Source organism: Nicotiana tabacum, chromosome 11, assembly GCF_000715075.1.
Source record: "Nicotiana tabacum cultivar K326 chromosome 11, ASM71507v2, whole genome shotgun sequence".
Taxonomy (NCBI): Eukaryota; Viridiplantae; Streptophyta; class Magnoliopsida; order Solanales; family Solanaceae; genus Nicotiana; species Nicotiana tabacum.
In genome coordinates, this window is record NC_134090.1 from 19,707,007 (window position 1) to 19,730,378 (window position 23,372).

Consider the following 23,372-nt stretch of genomic DNA (forward strand, 5'->3'; position numbering starts at 1 on the left):
AAGGATATAAACCTCAAGGCCAAGGCCCGTGAACAAAGCAAGGAGAGCAGTGAGCATGATTTGGGAAATTCATACTAGACTAAAAGGTCGGGGAAAGGACAATTTCCGAGCTATGCCACAAAAGAAGAGGGATATCCCCAGCAGAAAGGGATTATCCCCAGCAAATAATATCATCCCCAACAAGTTGTGGAACGTAGAGCAAGGAAGGATAAAGGGAATGCCATCCTAGTAGGAGTATCACAACCAACCACCACATTTTAAATTAACAAATTTTGTTTGATTTAAAACAGGTAAAGGAAATGGCATTGAGAACAGAAATGCATGCCATAAGGGAGACTGTCAAACTGGGGTAGAAAAGTTTCCTTTCATTTGGAAAATTTTCTATAAGTCAGGTACCCATTCGAGGAAGAATAAAGATAACACCAGTCTCAAGGAAAGTGGTCTTTGAACCAATGTGGCCCCAATATAATAAGTTTCAATGGAGGAAGTTGTTCCCCAGCAGACATAACAAAGGGATGACACTTGTGCTCAGAAAAACAAAAGCCATTATCATCCCCAGCAGCTTCCAGAAGAATGAAGCATCGATTTGAAGGGATAAAATTCCCCAGCAGCGTTATCCTCAACAACGTTATCCCGAGAGGATAACACTTTTATCCCCAGCAGAATTAAAAAAAAATATTGAATTTGAAGGAGGGGAAGAAAGGAGACTCCCCTAGTGGTATTATCCCCAGCAATCAGGCGTCCACCTGGAGAACAAGGAAGAACAGTTGAAGTATCAACAATCAGGAGCCCAACTGGAGAATAAGGGAATACAATTGAAGTATCAACAATCAGGAGCCCCCCTGAAGAACAGAATGGCGATTTATTGGTTGAAGTCAGGAGCCCCCTGAAGAACAGAATGGCGATTTATTGGTTGAAGTCAGGAGCCCGCCTGAAGAAAGGAAAGGCATTTTATTGGTTGAAGTCAGGAGCCCGCATGAAGAAAGGAAAGGCGTTTTTAAAAAAAAAAGTTGTTGAAATCTCGCCAACCTAAAGAAAGGAATGGCATTTTGTTTTTAAAGATGTTGTTGAAGTTGGGAGCCAGCCCATATAACAGAGGCATACATTTCAGTCTTTTCATTTCAAGTGTTGAAGTTGGGAGCCCGCCCATAGAACAGAGGCATACATTTCAGTCTTTACATTTCAAGCGTTGAAGTTGGGAGCCCGCCCAGATAACAGAGGCATACATTTCAGTCTTTACATTTCAAGCGTTGAAGTTGGGAGCCCGCCCAGATAACAGAGGCATACATTTCAGTCTTTACATTTCAAGCGTTGAAGTTGGGAGCCCGCCCAGATAACAGAGGCATACATTTCAGTCTTTACATTTCAAGCATTGAAGTTGGGAGCCCGCCCAGATAACAGAGGCATACATTTCAGTCTTTACATTTCAAGCATTGAAGTTGGGAGCCCGCCCAGATAACAGAGGCATACATTTCAGTCTTTACATTTCAAGCGTTGAAGTTGGGAGCCCGCCCAGATAACAGAGGCATACATTTCAGTCTTTATATTTCAAGCGTTGAAGTTGGGAGCCCGCCCAGATAACAGAGGCATACATTTCAGCCTTTAATTTCAAGCATTGAAGTTGGGAGCCCGCCCAGATAACAGAGGCATACATTTCAGTCTTTATATTTCAAGCGTTGAAGTTGGGAGCCCGCCCAGATAACAGAGGCATACATTTCAGTCTTTATATTTCAAGCGTTGAAGTTGGGAGCCCGCCCAGATAACAGAGGCATACATTTCAGTCTTTAGATTTCGAGCGTTGAAGTTGGGAGCCCGCCCATATAACAGAGGAATACATTTCAGTCTTTAATTTTCAAGTATTGAAGTAGGGAGCCCGCCCATACAACAGAGGCATACATTTCAAGATCAAGTCAGATGACAATAAAACAGAGGGTTACAACAGGAATCCCCAGCAGGAAACAATAAAAATCCCCAACACTGGGAAACAGAAGGTTGCAACAAGAGGTCCCGGCACAAACTCAAATGCATGTGTCAAAAGAAAGAAAAGCATCGGAAGAAAAGCACCGGAAGAAACGCAAGCAGACAAGAAAGCAAGGTAATAAGAACAAATTGCAGTCTAGCCTAGCTTTTTGTTTTCTTTTAAGCACAGTGTAACAAGGAGATCGGTAAGCAGTGGTAATAGCATGCAGCAACAGTAACATTGCAGTCCCACGGTAGTCCTAACCAAAACTTCCCGAACTACATTGACCTGATTCCTGTAGGAAACCTTTGAAGCAAAGGTTCGGTCAAATCTTTTTCAAAAAAATGCTTCATACAGAGTACTCGGATGGGCAAAAATCGCTCGCTTTATCTTTGCACGAAAACCCTTCATGTCTTCGGGCAAAGAGGGGCAGTTGTAAGCACGTGATTTTTGCCCTATATGAGAATTACTCCCAAAAAATTCAAAAATAAAATAATTTTCCTTGGTGTGCAATTTTGTGATATTTTGTGATATTTTTGAATAATTATTTGTATTTGTCTGTGCATATTTATTCGTTAAATTAATAAAAATACAAAAATGTCGCATTTTGCATGTAGGATTTAATCCTAAAATAGGCATCGTTTGTATTACAAAAATAGGCATCGTTTGTATTTTTAGCATTTAATGTCCAAATATACAATTTTATGCTTAATTATTACTTAATTGTGCGTTAATTATTATTGGGAGTTAATTTGCGCTTTTATAACTTAATTTAGTTCTTAATAATAATTTAAGTATTTTTAAAATTTAGTTTTAGATAAATAAAAGAAGAAAAAGAAAACAAAACATACAAAAATCGGAATTGGGCCTCTTCTTTAAATTCAAGCTACAAGCCCAAAAAATACCCAATCTTCCCAAACGACCCAGTCCATTTCGAACTGGGTCGACCCAGTCCATAACCTAAAGAGACTCAAACCCCCTTTGCTTTCATTTTTCATAAAACAAAGCAAAACAAAAAAAAGAAAAAGAAAAATCAAGAAAACCCTAAGAGCTAAGCCATCCGCCCCCCTCTTTCTTTCTTCATCTTCCCAAAGCTCCAAACCTTCCAACCATGGCTGCCCAACGTCGACAAAAACAGCAGCTCCAACGAACTCCATCTTCTCCAAACGAAACGCCAAGCAAGCTGCCTTTCTTCTTCATCGTCGTGTCCAAACGACCATCGTCGCAGCTGTTTCTGCGTCGTCCATTGCTGCTGCTTTTTGTCCTCCATTGTTGCTGCGTTTCCACTGCTCCATCGACGACGAACAGCTCGTCGACCTTCACCTTCTCAGTCGCAGCTGCTGCCCGCGTCCGCCATTGACGCAGCCGTTGCTGCCCGCGCTCCAGTGTTGCTGTTTCTCTTCCTCCTTTCTTCTCCTCTGAGCTGCTGCTTCTCCGCCATGGACAAGCACGCACAACTGCTCACGTTTCAGCCCATGTAGCTGCTGCTTCCCTTCCTCCTTCCAGCTGCCGCGACCACTGCTGCCTCCTTGTCATGGCCAGCTACGCCTGCTTCACATTTCGGCTTCTACTGTTGCTTCGTCTTCTTCGTCTCGTCAAAGTTCGAAGGTCTTTCGTTGAGTCGAGGCCCGGACAGATTTGTTTACAATCGAGTTCGTCGTTGATTCATCTCCGATTAGTTGGTTTTGAGTTTTATTTTTGTCCATATTTCGTTTTTATATTTCTCAAAGTAAAAATCGATAAATGTTCGATCCTTGTTTTGTTCATGTCTGTCGTTTGAATTAATTTTTAATTTGTTCATGTGTTTTGTTAATTTAATTTTCAGATTCAAATGGGAAATTAATTAGTTGTTTTTCATGTTTATTTCATGTTGATTTTATTCATTTTTGTAAAAAAGGAATTGTTAGTTTAATGTTTGTTAGATTCAAATTGAAGTTTAAATTAATTATTTTTTTCAATTTGTTTCATGTGTTTTATGTATTTTCAGAAATTGTTAAAATTGTTTAAATCATGTGAATCCGTCATGTTTTGTTGTTTAAAAAATAGATTTAATTCATGTTTATCTTTGATTGAAGTTCGCTTTTAATTTAATAATTTAATGTGAAGTTATGTTTTGGTTTTAATTTTTGGATCATGTATCATTGTTACAATTTTGTTGGATTTGATTTTATTGATTATTTGAAGATTAGTGATTTGAATATGTTTATTTATTTTGTTTAAGTTTAATTCGAAGTTTGAATAAAGTTTGTTTGTTATTGTTATTGAATATTTTCGTTCATGTTCATACTTTGTTTGGTTGATCTTGAATCCGAAATTTGTATAGTTTGATTTCTTGTTTTATTGTTTTTCATTTATGATTATTTCTTTAATTTGTCTCATAATCTTGTTTAAGTTTAATATAGGAATTGTTGGTTGTAATGTTGTTAGAGTTGATTTTAAGTTCAATATTATTGAATTTAGAAATCTGAATATACTTGTTTGTTGTTGTTGTTATTGAATCTGAAAATAGGTTTGTTTGTTGCTAAAATATTGTTCAATCAAATTTTAGTTGTTCTGTGTTGTTCAATTTGTGTTCATGTGATTTGTTGTTGAAATGTTGAAGAAATCATGTTCATGTGATTTGTTGTTGAAATGTTGAAGAAATCATGTTCATGAGATTTGTTGTTTGAATTTATGTAGAAATTGGTCATATTGGCTATATTTTGGTTGAGTTTGATTAATTGATTTGTTATAGCTGATGGGGGTAATTTGGTAAATCGCAGTACGTTTGGGGGTAAAATAGTAATTGCAATAAGGGCAGAGAGCATTTTTGGAATTTAATTTCTGAATAATTATTTATTTTGAATGTTCTTTCCATTAGAATTAAGATAATATTAAATTAATTAAGCATGGGGAACAAAATGTAATGGGGTGGGTTTTGATATTATTGTTTAATTGAATGGGGGACAAGACAAAATGTAGTGGAAGAGAATATGGCAATTGTTTGTGGTAGGCGTGAGGGACAAAATATAATGGGTTGGTTTGATATTTTAGTTTAATATAGTGGGGAATGAGTGGGAAGATAATGGGTTTGGTAGGAGAAAGTGTGGTTTGATTAATGAATTAAAGGGTTTGGGATGGGAAAAAAGTAGAGGTCTTGAAATCAGATTTTATGAAAACAGAATACAGATAAGAGGAACTAATATGAAAATAAGAAAGGGAACGAGAATAAGAATAGAGAGAATAGACAGAAAAAAACGGACAGAGAAAAAAAAAAGAGCTGAATATTTAAGAGAGAAAGAAAAATTTCGAAAAATATTTAAATTTTCAAATAAAATAAAAAACTAAAAAGAAATCTTCTGCTTTCTTTCATTGTTTGAAATCAGCATTAATTGTGGTTGTTTCATAAAAGCTTGAAGTTTTTGTTTTGGGATTACTACTCCACCGGTCTGTTACTGGGTTGTTACTGTGGCTGGGCTGTTGTTGCTGTGCTGTATTGGTATTTCTGCTGTTGATTCTCATCTTCGTCTTCTTTTGTTTCCAATACCAGGTACAAGACTGTAATACTAGCTATTGCAAGCTAATAATGTGGAAGCATGAATACATATGAAAAATGAAATTTTGAAGTTTTAATTTCGTTTTTCTTTGTTCCTTTTGTTGATTGTATTTAAGCTATTTCATGTATTACTGAATAATAATTGAAATGAGAAAAAATAACATAAGTTAGTCTTTAATGAATCGGTTTGGCAAAACGGGTTAATTCACTAGTTATAGAAGTTTCAAGATTATCAACAGTAGGTTAATCATGAACAAATAGCTAAATTTAGCTATGGCATGAATTTAAATTAAATTTCGTAAATTAGGCATTAAGGCATGATTTGAGTTCAAGCAAGATTAGAAGAACTAATAAGTTTTAGTAATTACGGTTAAATCTAGTTTCAAATGTTTGTGAATAATTAATCTCAATAATTTTTTTATATATAACAATGCTGAGTTTTAATCTAGCTATATTTGATTCTTTTGAATATTAGTTGTCGAATTTTTATTTTATTTATAATTTCGAATTTTTTAAGTAAAATTCTTTTTCATCAATATTTGTATTAATCTAGCAATAGAATCCATGTTTTCTTAAAATAATAATAATAAAAAAACGTAATTAATTAGGACTTTCTTTATTCATTTTAGAGACTAATTTTAATAGAAAAATGTAGTCGCTTTAAGATTTGTCCATTTAAAATAAATGAGATGAGCCTCACTTAGTAAAAATGTATAGATTGCGGGGCCCTCACAAATGTATGTATTAATTATTTAGAACATCGGAGTTGGCCGTCTAGCAAAATTTCACGGCCTTTCCCAAATCAACAATACGCTAGTCGCTCTAGGCGCGTCTTTAACAAAATTATTTTCTTAAATATGGGTGTGCATTTATGTAACCCAAATCCAAATCTCAACGGAGTCGAAATGTGTCGATAACCACGAGTGCATTGATTGCGACGTGGTTTGAAATATGTTTTCACAATGTTGCAATTCTCCGTAAAATAATAACAATAAATAAAAAATAATAAAAGCGGCTAAAGGATAAAATTTGCACATAAGTTTATAATACGTATTATATTAGATAATCAAGCCGAATATAACAGTTGAGCGACCGTGCTAGAACCACGGAACTCGGGAATGCCTAACACCTTCTCCCGGGTTAACAGAATTCCTTATCCGGATTTCTGGTGCGCAGACTGTAATACAAAGTCATTCTTTTCCTCGATTCGGGATTAAAATTGGTGACTTGGGACGCCCTAAATATCCCAAGTGGCGACTCTGAAATAAATAAATAAATCCCGTTTCGATTGTCCTTTAATTGGAAAAAACTCCCTTGTACCCTCGCGGGGGCGGAAAAAGGAGGTGTGACAATTGGTGCTGAGCTATATTTCTTTTCTGTGTTTACCTTGCTTCTGTATAGTTGTTGCTGTCTTATACATCTTGTGTTATTTTGTTGTTGTACTTATTTATACTGTCCTGTTCTATACTGTTGATCTTTATATTTTATTTAACCTCAGTAGGGCCCTGACCTTCCTCGTCACTACCCGATCGAGGTTAGGCTTGGCACTTATTGAGTACCGCTGTGGTGTACTCATGCCCCTTCTGCGCATGTTTTTTATGTGCAGATCCAGGTACTTTCACTCTGTCTTATCATCCTTGAGGCGAGGAGCTTCTGTAGAGACTTCGAGGTATATCTGTCACATCCATAGACAGAGGAGTCCCTTTCTATCTTTCTGTAATAGTATAGCCCTTTAGTATTTCCCTTTTGGTTAGACATTTTTGGAGTTAGAGCTTCTTATGTATCTCTTAGCTTGTGATTCATGAGTTTTCGGGTTTTGGGATAGTGTACTTGATTTTGAGAATGTTGTGTTGTATATGCCGAGCGACATTTTAACTATTGTTTTCATTCGGTTATTTTGGATTTTGATTATTTCTTCCGCAAGTTTCGTTATGTTCCGCATTGTTAGGCTTACCTAGTCGTAGAGACTAGGTGCCGTCACGATATTTCATGGAGGGCGAACTGGGGTCGTGACAAGTTGGTATTAGAGCTCTTTTTTATAGGAGTCATGGATCACAAGCCGGTTTATTAGAGTCTCGCTAATCGGTACGGAGACGTCTGTACTTATCTACGAGAGGTTATGTAACTGTTAGGAAAATTCCACTTCATTTGATTTCCCTGTCGTTCGAGATTTTTGACATCATGAATTCTGAACTTCTATCTCTATTATCTCACCGATAGTGATGACACACGCTACTTGAAATGATCAGGCACTCACGCCCCTGCGAGAGTCACCAGAAGTCAGGGCCGGGGTAGAGGCCGAGGACGCGCACGCGGTGCAGCCAGAGCACCTGCGCGAGCTGCAGCCAAGGCACCACCAGCAGTTCCAGCCGGAGTCCAGGCACCTGACACGCATACTGCTACTACTACTCTAGCTCTTCAGGAGACTCTAGCACAGTTCATGAGCATGTACACCACTCTGGCTCAGGCAGGGTTGCTTCCCTTTGCTGCAGCTACATCTCAGGCCAGGGGAGGAGCACAGACTCCCGCCGCCCGCACTCCTGAGCAGCGAGTGCATGTTGAGAAGGTCCCCGAGGTTATTCCTGTATCGCATGCAGTGCCAGTTCAGCCCGACGACAGGGCAGTGGCTTCCAAGGAGGAGCAGCTGAGGCTTGAGAGGTTCAAGAGGTACAAGCCTCTTGTATTCATCGGTCTAGCATCGAAGGATTCATGGGATTTTTAGATGAGAGTTACTGCATTCTCCGTACCATGGATATATCAGGATAGAGCAGGGTTTCCTTCACTACCTTCCAACTTCGAGGAGCCGCCTATGAGTGGTGGCGCACCTATGAGTTAGACAGTCCAGATGAGGTTGCTTCACTGACTTGGACTCAGTTTTCAGATCTGTTCTTGAGAGAGTATGTTCCTCAAAGCCTCAGAGAAGCATGGAGCGCAGAGTTTGAGCATTTGCATTAGGGTGCTATGACTGTCCCAGAGTATGTTGTCCGTTACACTAGTTTGGCTAGGCATGCACCAACCTTGGTTTCTACTGTTCGCGAGAGGGTTCGCCGGTTTATTGAGGGCCTTATTCCCAGCATCAGGTCTAGCATAGATCATGAGTTGATGATGGATATTTCTTATCAGCAGGTGGTGAGCATTGCTAGGAGGATTAAGTGTATTCATGCTAGGGAGAGAGAGGAGAAGTAGTCCAAGAGGTCTCAAGAGTCGGGCCATTTCTCTGGTGCTCGTGCCCCAGCAGTAGGTCATCATGGTAGGGGTTATATGAGTCGCCTTGTTCATTCAGCTCTTCCAATAGCCAGTGGTATTCCAGCTCCTTCTAGACCTCAGGAGCCTTATTATGCACCTTTGGTATCTGGCGCGCCTCCTGCCCGGGTGCTTTTAGAGGTCAGTCCAGCAGACCTAGCCCGCCAATCACAGCCACCACGTCCTCCTAGAGCTTGTTTTAAGTGTGGTGACATACGCCATATGGTGAGGGATTGCTCCAAACTTGGGAGGGGTGCACTCCACAGACTTCTTAGCCACAACATGCCCCTTAGAGTTCTTAGGCTATGGTTACAGCTCCAGTTGCTACCCCACCTGCTCAGCCAGCTAGAGGTGGAGGTCGGGAAAGTAGAGGGTTCCCTAGAGGGTGAGGCTGAGCTAGATACTATGCCCTTCCTGCCTGTACCGAGGCGGTTGCCTCCGATTGTGTCATCACAGGTATTATACTGGTTTGTCACAGAGATGCATCGGTTCTATTTGATCCAGGCTCCACTTATTCTTATGTGTCTTCTTATTTTGCTCCGCATTTGGGTGTATCTCTGGATTCTTTGAGTTCCTCTATTTATATTTCTACTCCTGTGGGAGATTCTCTTGTTGTGGACCGCATCTATTGGTCGTGTTTAGTTGCTCTTAGTGGTTTTGAGACCAGAGCCGATTTATTGTTGCTCAGCATGGTAGATTTTGATATTATCTTGGGCATGGACTGGTTGTCGCCAGATTATGCTATTTTTGATTGTCATGCCAAAACCGTGACGCTGGCTATGCTAGGTGTACCGCATATTGAGTGGAGGGGTACTTTAGATCACACTCGCAGTAGAGTTATTTCTTTTTTAAAGCTCAGCGTATGATTGAGAAGGAGTGTGACACGTATTTAGCTTATGTGAGAGATATTAGTATTGATACCCCTTCAGTTGATTCAGTTCAAGTAGTACGGGATTTTCCCGATGTGTTTCCAGCTGACTTTACGGGCATGCCGCTTGATAGAGATATTGATTTAGGCATTTATCTATTGCCGAACACTCAACCTATTTCTATTCCTACATATCGTATGGCTCCTCCTGAGTTGAAGGATCAGTTACAGGAATTGCTTGATAAGGGTTTTATTTGGCCTAGTGTATCACCTTGGGGTGCTCCTATCTTGTTTGTGAAGAAAAAAATGATTCTATGCATAAGTGTATTGATTATCGCCAGTTGAACAAGGTTACAGTGAAGAACCGTTATCCTTTGCCTCGTATTGATGATCTCTTTGATCAGCTTCAGGGCGTACATGTGTTTTCTAAGATTGGCTTGTGCTCAGGTTACCATTAGTTGAAGATTCGGGAGCCAGATATCCCAAAGACTGCTTTCAGGACTCGGTATGGTCATTACGAGTTCCTTGTTATGTCATTTGGGTTGACCAATGCCCTAGCAGCCTTATGCATTTGATGCACAGTGTGTTCCGGCTGTATCTTGACTTGTTCATCATTGTCTTTATTGATGATATTTTGGTATATTCCTGGAGTCGGGAAGATCATGAGCAGCACCTGAGGACTGTGCTTCAGACTCTGAGAGAGAAGAAGTTATATGCTAATTTCTCGAAATGTGAGTTTTGGTTGGATTCAGTGGAATTCTCAGGCCACGTGGTATCGAGTGAGGGTATTCAGGTGGATCCGAAGAAGATAGAGTCCGTGCAGAGTTGGCCCAGACCATCCTCAGCTACCGAGATCCGCAGTTTCCTTGGCCTGGCGTGTTACTACCATCGTTTTGTGGAGGGGTTTTCATCGATTACAGCCTCTATGACTAGGTTGACCCAGAAGGGTGCTATGTTCCAGTGGACGGAGGAGTGTGAGGCAAGCTTTCAGAAGCTCAAAACATCTTTGAATACAACCCCAATTTTGATACTGCCTACAGGTTTGGGGTCTTATACGGTTTAGTGTGATGCCTCGAGGATTGGCCTCGGAGCGGTGTTGATGCAAGATGGTAGGGTGATTGCCTATGCGTCCAGATAGTTGAAGGTACATGAGAAGAATTACCATGTCCACGACCTTGAGTTAGCTGCCATTGTTCACGCCCTGAAGATCTGGTGCCATTACTTATACGGGGTTCCTTGTGAGATTTATACTGACCATCGGAGCTTGCAACACCTGTTCAAGAAAAAGTATCTAAATTTGCACCAGAGGAGGTGGTTAGAGTTGTTGAAGAACTATGATATCACTATTTTGTATCACCAGGGCAAGGCCAATATGGTGGCAGATGCTTTGAGTCGCCAGGCAGAGAGTTTGGGAAGTTTGGTTTATTTACCAGCATCGAAGAGGCCTATGGCGATGGATGTTCAGGCCTTAGCCAGCCAGTTTGTGAGATTGGATCTTTTGGAGCCCAGTCGAGTTCTAGCTTGCGTAGTTTCTTGGTCTTCCTTATTTGATCGTATTAGGGAGCAACAGTATGATGACCCTCATTTGCTTGTCCTTAAGGACAAGGTTCAGCACGGTGATGCCAGAGATGTGACTATTGGTGATGATGGGGTATTGAGGACGCAGGGTCGAATTTGTGTACCCAATATTGATGGGTTTCAGGAGTTGATTTTGGAGAAGGCCCATAGCTCGCGATATTCCATTCATCCGGGTGCCACAAAAATGTATCAGGATTTGAGGCAGCACTACTGGTGGAGGCAGATGAAGAAAGATATAGTTAGATTTGTAGCTCGGTGCCTCAACTATCAGCAGGTGAAGTATGAGCACTAGAGACCGGGTGAGTTACTTTAGCAGATAGAGGTTTCGGAGTGGAAGTGGGAGCGGATCACTATGGACTTTGTAGTTGGGTCCCACGGACTTTGAGAAAGTTCGATGCTATTTGGGTGATTGTGGACCAGCTGAACAAGTCCGCTCACTTTATTCCTGTGTTTACTACTTATTCCTTAGAGCGGTTGGCGGAGATCTATATCTAGGAGATTGTTTGTCTGCATCGTATTCCAGTGTCTATCATTTCAGATAGAGGTACTCAGTTCACATCACGGTTCTGTAGAGCCGTTTAGCATGAGTTGGGTACTCGGGTAGAGTTGAATACAACATTTCACCCTCAGATGGAGGGACAGTCCGAGCACACTATTCAAATTCTTGAGGATATGCTCCGTATGTGTGTGATTGATTTTGGAAGGTCTTGGGATCAGTTCTTGCCATTGGCGGAGTTTTCTTACAACAAAAATTATCAGTCCACCATTCAGATGGCACCGTATGAGGCTTTATATGGTAGACGGTGTAGATCCCCGATGGGTTGATTTGAGTCGGGTGAGGCTAGATTATTGGGCACAGACTTAGTTCAGGATGCTTTGGAGAAGGTTAATGTGATTTAGGATAGACTCCGCACAGCCCAGTGCAGACAAAAGAGTTACGCGGACCGAAAGGTTCGTGATATTTCCTATATGGTTGGAGAATAGGTTCTGCTTCGGGTTTCGCCTATGATGGGCATTATGAGATTTGGGAAGAAATGGAAGTTGAGTCCGAGGTTTATTGGCCCTTTTGAGATATTGAGGCGTGTTGGGGAGGTTGCTTATGAACTTGCCTTACCTCCCAGCTTGGTAGGAGCTCATCCGGTATTTCATGTTTTGATTCTCCAGAGGTATCACGGTGACCCGTCGCACGTGTTGGATTTCAGTTTAGTCCAGTTGAATTGTTTCTTCTTTGCGTTTGCGAACATGGGTTCACGTTTGCATATGTGTGACAGATTGAGCATCACATTCACGTTGGTGAGCATGCATTTGCGTAGTGGTTTGGACTGAGCTGGGGCTAGAGAAATTCTTCAGTGCGTTAGCGTAAGGTGAGACTCGTTCGCGAAGGAATGGGGTAGTGTTGTTCATGTTCGCATTCGCGTGGTCTGTTTCACGATCGCATAGTGTATTTTGGCAATAGTGTTCATCGCTTTCACGTGGGTTGAATCACGAACGCGTAGAGTCTTTTGTGGCAGTGTGCATTTTGTTCATCGCGAATGCGATGGTTTGCTCGCGTTCACGAAAGAGGAGGCCTGGGCAGATTATAAAGTATCTATTTCGAGGGTTTCGACCATTTTTACATTTTGGGAGCTATGGAGCTCGGATTGAGGCAATGCTTGAAGCAATTTTCACCATATAAATTGGGGTAAGTGTTATCTACTCGGCTTTGGTTATATTTCATGAATCCATCGTCGATTTTAGCTTTTGGTTGATGAAAGTCTAAAGAGGAAATTGGGGGTGTTGGCCTAAAGTTTCGTAATGTGATTTTTTGAGTTTTGAACATCGATTCGGAGTCGGACTTGAGTGAAACCAGTATGGTTGGACTCGTAATTGAATGAGTTGTCAGATTTTGTGAGTTTTGTCAGGTTCCGAGTCACGGGCCCTGGTGTGACTTTTGGCCGTTTTGGGTTTTGATTAAGGATTCAATCTTTATCATTTGGAATTGTTTTTCTAGGCTTTATTTGATGTATTTGAGTTGCTTTTTGCTATTTTCGAGCCGTTCGGAAGTTGGTATGCACGGGATGGCATTCTTGGAGCATCGCTTGGCTTACTCGATATTGGAATTTGCTTGTTCGAGGTAAGTAAAACTTCTAAACTTGGTGCTGAGGGTATGGAACCCTGAATTGTGTGTTTTGTGATTAGTGTTGAGGTGGTGCACATGCTAGGTGACGGTCATGTGTAAGTTGTGACTCCGTTATTTCTGTAGTACTGAGTAGTTACCTAATCTTACTTGTAACCAGGAAATTCCTACGTACTTGAGCTATTGAGCTGTGATACATATTAGAAACCATGCTAGGCTACATGCTTATCCTGTTGGGACCCACTGATATCATTTTTGTTGTTGAGCTATCTGCTTTCATTGCTTCACATACTTAGTCATACGCATTCATGCGCATATCATATCTCATTCTCTGTTATCATTTATTGATATATCATATCATCATTTTGGGCAAGTCTCAGGGCATTGTGAGCCCAAGATACTGGAGAGTTTGATGACTGAGTGAGGCCGAGGGCCTGAGTAAGAGTGATATTATGAGATCGGGCTGCACGCCGCAGAATGTTATATTGATTACATTTTATGGGATCAGGCTACACGCCGCATCGATATAGCATTTGGGCTAAAGGAACCCCTCTGGAGTCTACACACACCCCCAGTGAACGCAGTTGATTATGTATATATATGTATGGATAGGGTTGCATGCCGCAATGAGCCTTACGACTATATATATGTGGATTAGGTTGCACGCCTCAACGAGTATTGTACAATGCTGAGTGATTGAGTGTGCTGAGTATTGAGCACGATAAGTGAGAAATGCGAGACATCGAGATTGAAAAGCGGAACTATTTTTGGGAATTATGAATAAGTTGAGCATTTGAATTCCGAGTTACTTCTTTTATTACTTGTTTTACGTTGTTATGAACTATTCATGGCTATTGGTGTTGGACCCGACATTTGTTTAAGCTCATCACTACTTTAAGTCTAAGGCCAGGTTTGTTACTTATTGAGTACATGGGGCCGGTTGTACTCATACTACACGTCTGTACCTTGCATGCAGATGTTGAGTGATGATGTTGTTGTGTTCGATGAGAGCTGGACTTGAAGACGTACATGCATTTTGATTGCAGCTGCCTCTTGTTCATAGTAGCCTTTGATTCATAAAGACTCTGTTTATGTACTTTTCAAACATATGATATATTTATTTCATACCGGCTATGTAAATTCTATTCTTAAAAGCTTATGATTTGTACTACCAGTTCTTGGGGAATGTATAAGATTCAGTTAACTTCTCTATTTAATTGTTTTATTGATTTCATTGAAATTAGATAGTTGTTAGTTGGCTTACCTAGCGGGTTAAGTTAGGTGCCATCATGACTAGTTGAATTTTGGATCATGACAATTCAATAGTATGGTCGCCTCTTGCTCGTTCACAGGTAGTGTGAATGTTAATGCATAGTTTTGGAGGCCCAGTTCCAACTAGGAGGTCGGGTCGGTGGGGGTTTTGAGCTTTGAAGAAGCGGGAAGTTGGATTCATTTTTAGAGGTTGAGAGGGGGATGAAGAGTGTGGAATGAGTGCTGATGGGGGGACATGTGTTTATGGTGGTGGAGTGCGTCTGTGGGAGTAATAAGGAGGAAGGCGAGTTTTGGATTGGGCATGGTGAAAGTGTTTGATGAGGGGGACTATATCAAATGGAGATTATGGGCGGGTAGTATGTGTAGAAGAGCTTTCGTGCAGGGGTGGATCGTTAGAGGTATGATTAGTTGGGTTTATTGAAATAGGCTTTTAATTGGGGCTCTATACTAGGCCCTTGAAGTGGCGAGGTGGCAGATGAGGTGGAAGCAAGTGAGGTATGCAGAACTATATTGGTGGTATTGGTGTAAAGAATTCGGTGGAGTCTTTGGTAGCAGTGCGAGGTGCAGTAAGAAATGGAGTGTGGTGTGGACCTATAGTGCATGTTGGAAGGTGAACTTGGGTTTTAGTGGAGGAGTAATTGGGCTGGCCCAGAGGAGTTGTTTCTTCTAGTGGCATGGGGATAAGTTTGTATTTATTATTGCCTTCACTACTATTCCTCCAGTAGACATTGATGGCATTCGTTTTAACCCAACTAGGTTGGGATCGAATCCACAGGGAGTTAATGTTTGGAATTAGGTTTATATCTAAGCTAGTTGCGGGCTTTGAGTCTAATTACACTTCCACGAGTTTGGGTTTGATTTCTGCTTCTAACTTTACTCTAAAGATTGCAATGAGTGAAACTAAGGACAATATTTTTGTTATTGTTTTTCAAGTGTTTAAAGAGACTAGGGTCGTGACTTCTACCTAGGTAGATATCTAACGGGTAGCAAAATCTAGGGCAAGCTTAATTAGCTGGGGTCGTAATATAGCTATCACACCTGGGTACTCACTTTATACCTCTCGGTAGTTTGAGTGATTTTTTCCAATTTGGCTTTCTCAAGTCCAAATGGGTATCCATACAAATCAAGTGATATTAGCCCAAGTCGGGTATTACTATATCTAAGTTTAACCCTTTAATTGGGGCTCCTTGAGTTCACCCCAATTCTTTGTTAGCCTAGCTATCCTAGACTTAGTCCCTATTTCTCAAGTAGAGACTAAGTCATAAAGGCATGAATCAATGTTTGTAACCATTAATTCTATAGTTCTAGAAAGAACTAGGCTAAATATCTCTAACCCATTCACATTCAAACCCTAAAATAAAATACTCATTAAATATCCACATTAGGGTTGGGTAAGGCTGTATTGTGGTCCGGGCCCGGGCCTAAATGGGCCAAACGGTCCTAGGCTTTGGCGGGCTGGGTTTTGGCGGTCCCGAACCAAACGGTCCCGGGCCTAACGGGCCAAATGAGTGGAACCGGTCCACTGCGGTCCTAAGCCCACATGGTCCCAGGCTAAATGGGTCGGGCCCGCGGGCCTAAACGGGCTTTTTCGTTCTGGGCTATCTTTTTTTTTTTAATTATTTTTTTTATCTAAGGCAATTTCTTGTAAACTATATATGTATATACTAATATAAATTGCTTATATATAGCTATATAAATATATATAGTATATATAGTATGTATATATAATTATATATTGCCTTATATAATATATAGCTTATATATATATATCTATATCTATAATATATATATCTACAAATATATATATATATATATATATATAGTTTATATGTATTAGATATATATAGTGCCTTATATATAGCTTATATTTATTAGATATATATATATATATATAGTTATAGTATATGTATATATATATGTGTGTGTGTGTATATATATATATATATATATATATATAGTTTATATGTATTAGAGATATATATATTGCCTTATATATATGTAGATATAGTATATATAATATATATAAGCGATATATATAGTTCAAATTAAAGTTTACATTTAATACTTCAAATTAAAGTTCAATACCTTCAACATAATACTTTAAATTAATCTAACAAACTAGAACATTAAGCATAATACGTCTAATAATTTTAAAATAACATAAATTATCTCAAATCAACTTAAAATCTTAAATACGAATGTCTGGAGAACGCGCAAGACAACTCTTTATATGCCTCCTTAAAGAGCCTGTGCCATCCTTTCGACGACGAGTGTAAACTCGACCATAGTTCTTGCACTTTATTATGTAAACTTCTTCATTTTCTTCTACCACATTAAAGTGTTCCAAAACAAATGGGTGCAATCTAGAATCACCGGGCATGATTTAACTTGAATTAAGAATTGGAGTTTGAGAAATGAGAGATGAGTGAAGACTTGAAGACCTGAATACTTCAATTTGAGTTTGAGGAATGAGAGAGATTGATGAATTTGTGAGTAAAAACGAATGAATGAAGGGTTATTTATAGTTGAGAATAAGGAAAACGTGTAATTATAAAAAGTTTGGGGTTAAACCAAAGTTTGGGAGCCAAATGACTATTTCTGAAAGTGCCAAACGACTAAAAATGCAGTCCAACGACTGCATTTTAAATATCTGACCGTTGTCCCTTTTTTTTTAAAAAAAAATTAGCCGTTGGGCCCGGTTGAACCGGCCCAGGCCCGTCTGCCGGTCCTGGGCTAAATGGTCCCGTGCTCACGGGCTTTTTGGTAAGGACCGGCCCGCTATGGGCTTTTGCACCACTAGAGACTGTCCCGTTTGGCCCGTTTGGCACGCGGTCCCGGGCCGGTCCCGGGCCGGGCCCGACTCACAATACACCCTTAGGGTTGGGTCATAACCCTAGCTATAAGTTTAGCTACTCATGGAAATTACAGAAATTAAAGATGAAATGGAGTTAAAATCCATAATATTAATTTATGTAATGAAAATCTAATGTTAAGAGGTGAATCTAGTACAAACTTTTGAAAACAGAATGCTCAGTCGTCTCACATGCTCATACAAAACATAACATGACTTAAAAATGATAAAAAGTTCTATTTATACTAAGCTAAAAATATATGACAAAATTGCCCCTACGGAGGTTGTGCAGCCACATAATTCTGAGAGCCTCCGCACTCTTGCTTTCGCGACCGCATAATTCTGATGCGGTCCGTGTTTTTCTCTTTTGGATCTGGATTGAGCTGAACTTTCGGGAACCGCATAATTCCAAGTGCGGCTGTGCTCTAGAGTATGCGGCCACATAAAAGTGATGTGGTCCGCACTTGCTTGAGTTTGGCTTGAAATCAACTCTCTTATTCTTCATTACTACACAATTTCAATCGCCGCTGTACAAGGGACTTCCGTGGCCGCACAATTATGGTGCGGTCTGCACTCCTCTCTTTTGCTCAAGTTGCCAGTTCTGTAAATCTCCCTTATGTGGACCGCATACTTTTGATCGCGACCACACTTTGGCTTTTGCGGTCGTACAATATTGGTGCGGTCCGCGCTTTAGGCTTCTTTGTCCAGTCTTTGTATTGTTCAACTTTTGACTCCTTTGTGAGTTGGTTTTGATTCCTTTGGCTCATTTTGAATAATTCATGCAGTCAAGCACATTTCATTAGTTTCCGGAAATACCTTCAAATATTTTTTTTTACCTAAAACATAAGTAAAAGAGAGCAAATAATAGGTTAAAATCCCTGCTTATCAACTCCTCCAAACTTAAGATTTTGCTTGTCCTCAAGCAAATAAGAAAATTTCCACCTCCACTAAAATACAAGGATATTTCAGCTGGCCTAAGGTGAATCAATCATGCATCAATTGGGACTAACAATTACCCTCAACACAAATGAATTATCAACACCACCATGTTTTGACCTTTTGAGTACCATAGTTCTAATGTGACACTAGAGCATCAATAGTTGGCTTAATTCACCAAGGAAGCTATCTCTATTATGTAGGTCATTATGGAACCCAAACTCCTCCTCCTCTACTCTCCATACGCAAATCTCACTTTAGAATGTAACACTCAAAACAAGGACTGTGAAGAAGTATGCTCATCTCTCGCAAAAGAATGACACAAGTCCGACTCTAAGTACCATAAGCTTGCCCCTTAGGTAAATCACCACTAATATAAGCTCACTCAACCCGAAATCATATAGGGCTTTTGTGGTAATGTAATGAAGGCTTTTGAATCAAGGTAGGATTTATTGGCATATGATGGTTTCATCATTCCTTAAGCACTCCATTTTCTCATTTTGGCTCATACTTTCTTGACTCTTTGAGTAATTTGCTTCTTTATTAGGGGAATTAGAGAGACAGACTGTCACTTTTTCTTTCTCATGACAATCATTTTTCTCCTTTCTAATCATTACATGCCCTTTCAGCATTGCTTTCTTTGAATCCATTCAACTTTCTACCTTATTCACTTTTTTTTTTGACATATTTCTTTATGGCCTTTCTTTCTTTTCCTTGCCTTCCTTTTTTTTTTGTACCTTTTATTTTTTCTACATTCCTCTTCTTCTCCCCAAACTTATGCTTTTGCCAATTGTCTATCAAGAATTCCAAGGAAAGATCCGGTGCCAAGAGAGGGTCATTATAGAATGGATAAAGGCTTGTAACATGGTTATTGAAAGAAAAAAAAGGCTTCGACTCAAAGGGGTTGACTAGGGATATTGCATTGGTAGGATACGGAAGCTTTCAAGATTCAATTTGGATCAAGGAGAGCCTACATTCATTTCTCAAGTTGAGCTACACTTAGAATTTCGCCTAGAGAAACATTCAGGGCAAGTTCTAGACTTATTGGCACGAAACTTGGACTTGCAGTTCAATACCTCACCTCTTAAGTTTTTGGATTGTTAAAGAGAACAGAGTCGAGGGCCCACAACAACCCTATCTAAGATTTAACATCACAAATGGATCAAAGAAACCACTCGATGATTGTTTTAGTCGACATAAGAGTCTAAAGGTCACAACTAGAACTATTCTTTGCCAATCAACTTGTTTCTAACCATAAGGTCGAAGGTAAATATGTTAGTACTAAGTGAAGCCTGCTTGAGACACTTTTATTTATTACTACTATATATACCAAAACATAAAGAAAACGTACTCAATTTCTTAAGAAGGTTGTCACGCCATCCATCATTGGGAAGATCCACCCGGTTCACACAACATCCACCTTTGGAAATAACCGTGACATTAAGAAAACAAAAGGCTTATTGTATACAAAACTTAAAAAAAGCTACCAAATTAAAAAGAAGCTACTAAAGTAAATAATAAGCTATGCTACTAAGGGAAAATAATGAAATAAGTTATGAAGTAAACTACAGAAATTAAACTGAATATGTACAAACTTGAGATAAAGTGAATATATACATAAATGAAAATGAATATATACATCAAATGGTAAAAATATATACATATCAAAAGTGAAAATAAAGATAAATAAAAATAGTGTAATGGTTATTACATATCAAATGTCATCAAATCAAAATGGACCATCCCCCAAATAAAAAATAGCATTGTCCTGAATGCTCATGACAAATAAGAACAGGGAAAAAGGATAGAGAGTAGAGAAAACTCCCTATGTGGTCTCTGTCTGCATCCGGTTCCTCAGCACCCTCTGTATCCTCTAACTGGATCTCTACATCCTCTGACTGGGGGACTACGGGGTTGCTGAGCATCTGAATCAGCTCCTCAGTAGTGTGTTATGTTGCTGTTGGCTCCTCAGACTGGCCGACTGTTGCATCTAGTGCCACAGGCGCTGCTGCATGTGCTGCTAGGACTGTCTACCATGAGAAGGTCCAGTGGGATATCACCAGCAAAAGCAATCTTCTCAACCTCTTTGCTCAACTTCTCGACCGACTCCTTAGATACTTGAGTCTTTTTCACCTGCTTCTCCAAATCCTTGATTATCTTCCCATGTGTATCCAGAGTCTCCCGGATCTTCTTCTTATCGTCCAGAATCTTCTTCTGGTTGTCCAGAATCATCTTCAATGAGTCCTCCACTGATGGAGTACCTGAAGCACTACTGAGGCTGAAGATTGTGCTTCCACTACACTGGATATGGTAGTCAGCTTTGTGATAGCTGCCTGTATCCAGTTGTTAAAACTAGATAATGTCTGGGAAACCCTCAGTGCATTTTGAGGGTAGGTAGAAGATGAAGGCACTGAGAGTGGCACTGACATAGATGGTCTAGAAGATGGAGGAGGCATGGCTGCTGCTCCGGTAGAAGTACCGACTGCTGTGGAGGGCTCAACAACTGACCCCGTGGCCACTACCCCTGGCTCGTTAGACTGGCCGGTGGAGGTAGTGGATTTACCCTTGAATTTAGGATTGTTTGCTCCCTAGATGTGATACCATGATAAAGGTTTTTTAGCCTTCACCTCCACATCAAAATGTCTCGCCTCTACCCATTGATCTTTGTTACATCCCATAGTCTTGTACGATAAAGTTTTGTCGTAAGTTAATCAATGTATATTTGGGAATGGGATTATTTTGAGATTATAAGCATTATGCTATTTCAAACAAGTAATGAGTAAATTCCTGAAGGCGAGAGGGGAAGCAAGTCAAAGAAAATGAATTTTCGTCCAAGTTTGGCATGTTAGGATAAAATACCGGCCGAGTGTTAATATCCGGTATTTATGGACTAGTAACATACAAGGTACCGTATGGTCATGATAGTATGATGTGTAAAGGATATTAAAAATGAGTAGAATTTTAAGTAATTTGAGACATTTCTTAATTATATGGGTAATTGGTTAATTATCGGGTAGCGGGATATTACCTAATTAGTTAATTAATTATTGGATGAGATCAATAATATTGGGTGACTCTTAATCTATGTTGGAAGGCTTAGTCATTGATATCTCATTCTTTTAAGAAAATGGATACACAGTTGTTTTGTAAAGTAACGTATAGGATTCCTTTACAAAGTCTTAAAAGACAACCATTATCTTCTTCAGCAAACTTAGTATTTTTGCATGAAGCAATTTGACATTTAACTAAGTGTTTGAAATTGCTATTTTGAGAATGCAGCTTTTCTTCTAGAAGGGAACCAAATAATTGAACGGTCTCCTACTGTGCATCCGATTTCTTGGAGTTCAAGGGGGGAAACAGGTGATGACGCCAACATATGATCTACTTGATAGTGATCCTTGGATGGTGACTCAAATCTGATTTCCATACAAACCATATCATAATTAGATGTGATTTCTTACCAAACTTCTTAAAACCAAACAATTCAAACGAGAATTGTTAGGACCATAGCAACGTAAAATTTGTGGTTCTAAAGGAGTACGGTGCAATCTTTTCCAAAAATGTTATACGGATTTTCCCTACTTCGGGTATGTTAAGGCTAAGCCCTTCCTTTATTTTGGCGTGATCTCATAATTACACAAGTTTGATAATGAGACATAAAGAAAAATCCATATCCAGAATTTACGTATATTTTCCTAGTTTTGTAAGTTACAATATTCAATTGAGTATTCCCTTCTTCCAGTCAAGAGAGCAGAGAGTTTATATATACAGTATTATAGTATTTTCATTACCATCGAGCTATAATCGACGGGCAGGCCGCTATTAGGCATCCTCTGATCAGATGGTAAGTTATATACCAAGCCTACTGTGGCCGAACACCTATGAGCGAGCCCATTTGGTCGAGATACAGACTTAGTATGGCCGAGCACCTATGAGCGACAAGCCTACTACGCCAGAGCAATTATATATATATATATATATATATATATATATATATATGTGTGTGTGTGTGTGTGTGTGTGTGTGTGTGTGTGTGTGTGTGATCCTAAACTCAGACCCGGTAGTGATGGCGCCTCTCGTGAAGACAAGGCCAGCCGACACATTCCCACTACATTTTTAAGCAATTAAAATAATAAGTATTAATTATTTAACATGATAAAATCTCTAAATAAGAAGTGAACAGTACAATTTGCGGAATTAAAACCAATACAGCTCGACATCAGGGTGTCACAAGTCATTAGCATCTATCAATATACTAAAAGTCTGAAAGAGTCTACTCAAATTATTACAGAACACTAATAAGAGAAAAGAAATGAGATAGAGGGAGAAGCATGGGGCTGCGAATGCCGAGCAGCTACCTCGTGAACTCCAAAAATCTGCCAGGAGCTCTCAACCCTCGCAAGCAGAACCTGATGCACCTGAATCCGCACACGGGGTGCAGGGAGTAAAGTGAGTACTCCAACTCAGTGAGTAATAATCATAAATAAAGACTGAGAAATACGAAATCACGTAAGGAATATCACAGGCTATAATGAAGCAGTAAAAGCCAGTAAAAGTAATGAAACAGTGAAAATATGCAAAGTCACTTTAGTTCAATTTAAGCTTCTTAAAATGCCCTTTTTAAACAGTTAAGCAAGTATAAGACATGCAACTGGAAAAGGTAAACACATAAAGAAATGCCCCTCGGGCACAATACCAACAGAATCAGCCCCTCGGGTAACACATGGAACAACAACCAGCCCCTGGGGCTCTATCTCATATCACAATGGGTTCCCGCGCTCACTGGGGGTGTGCAGACTCCTAGAGGGGCCCCTTACGGCCCAAGCACAATATCAAGCCATCTCGTGGCATAATCACATAGTCTCTCGACCTCATATTAACAAGCCACCTCATGGCGTACAAATCTCAGGCCCTCAGCCTTATAATCATAATCAGTGTTTCCTCACAACATAAGCCCTCGGCCTTACTCAGTTAGAATATCACAAGCCTCTTGGGCAACAGTAAAACATGTTG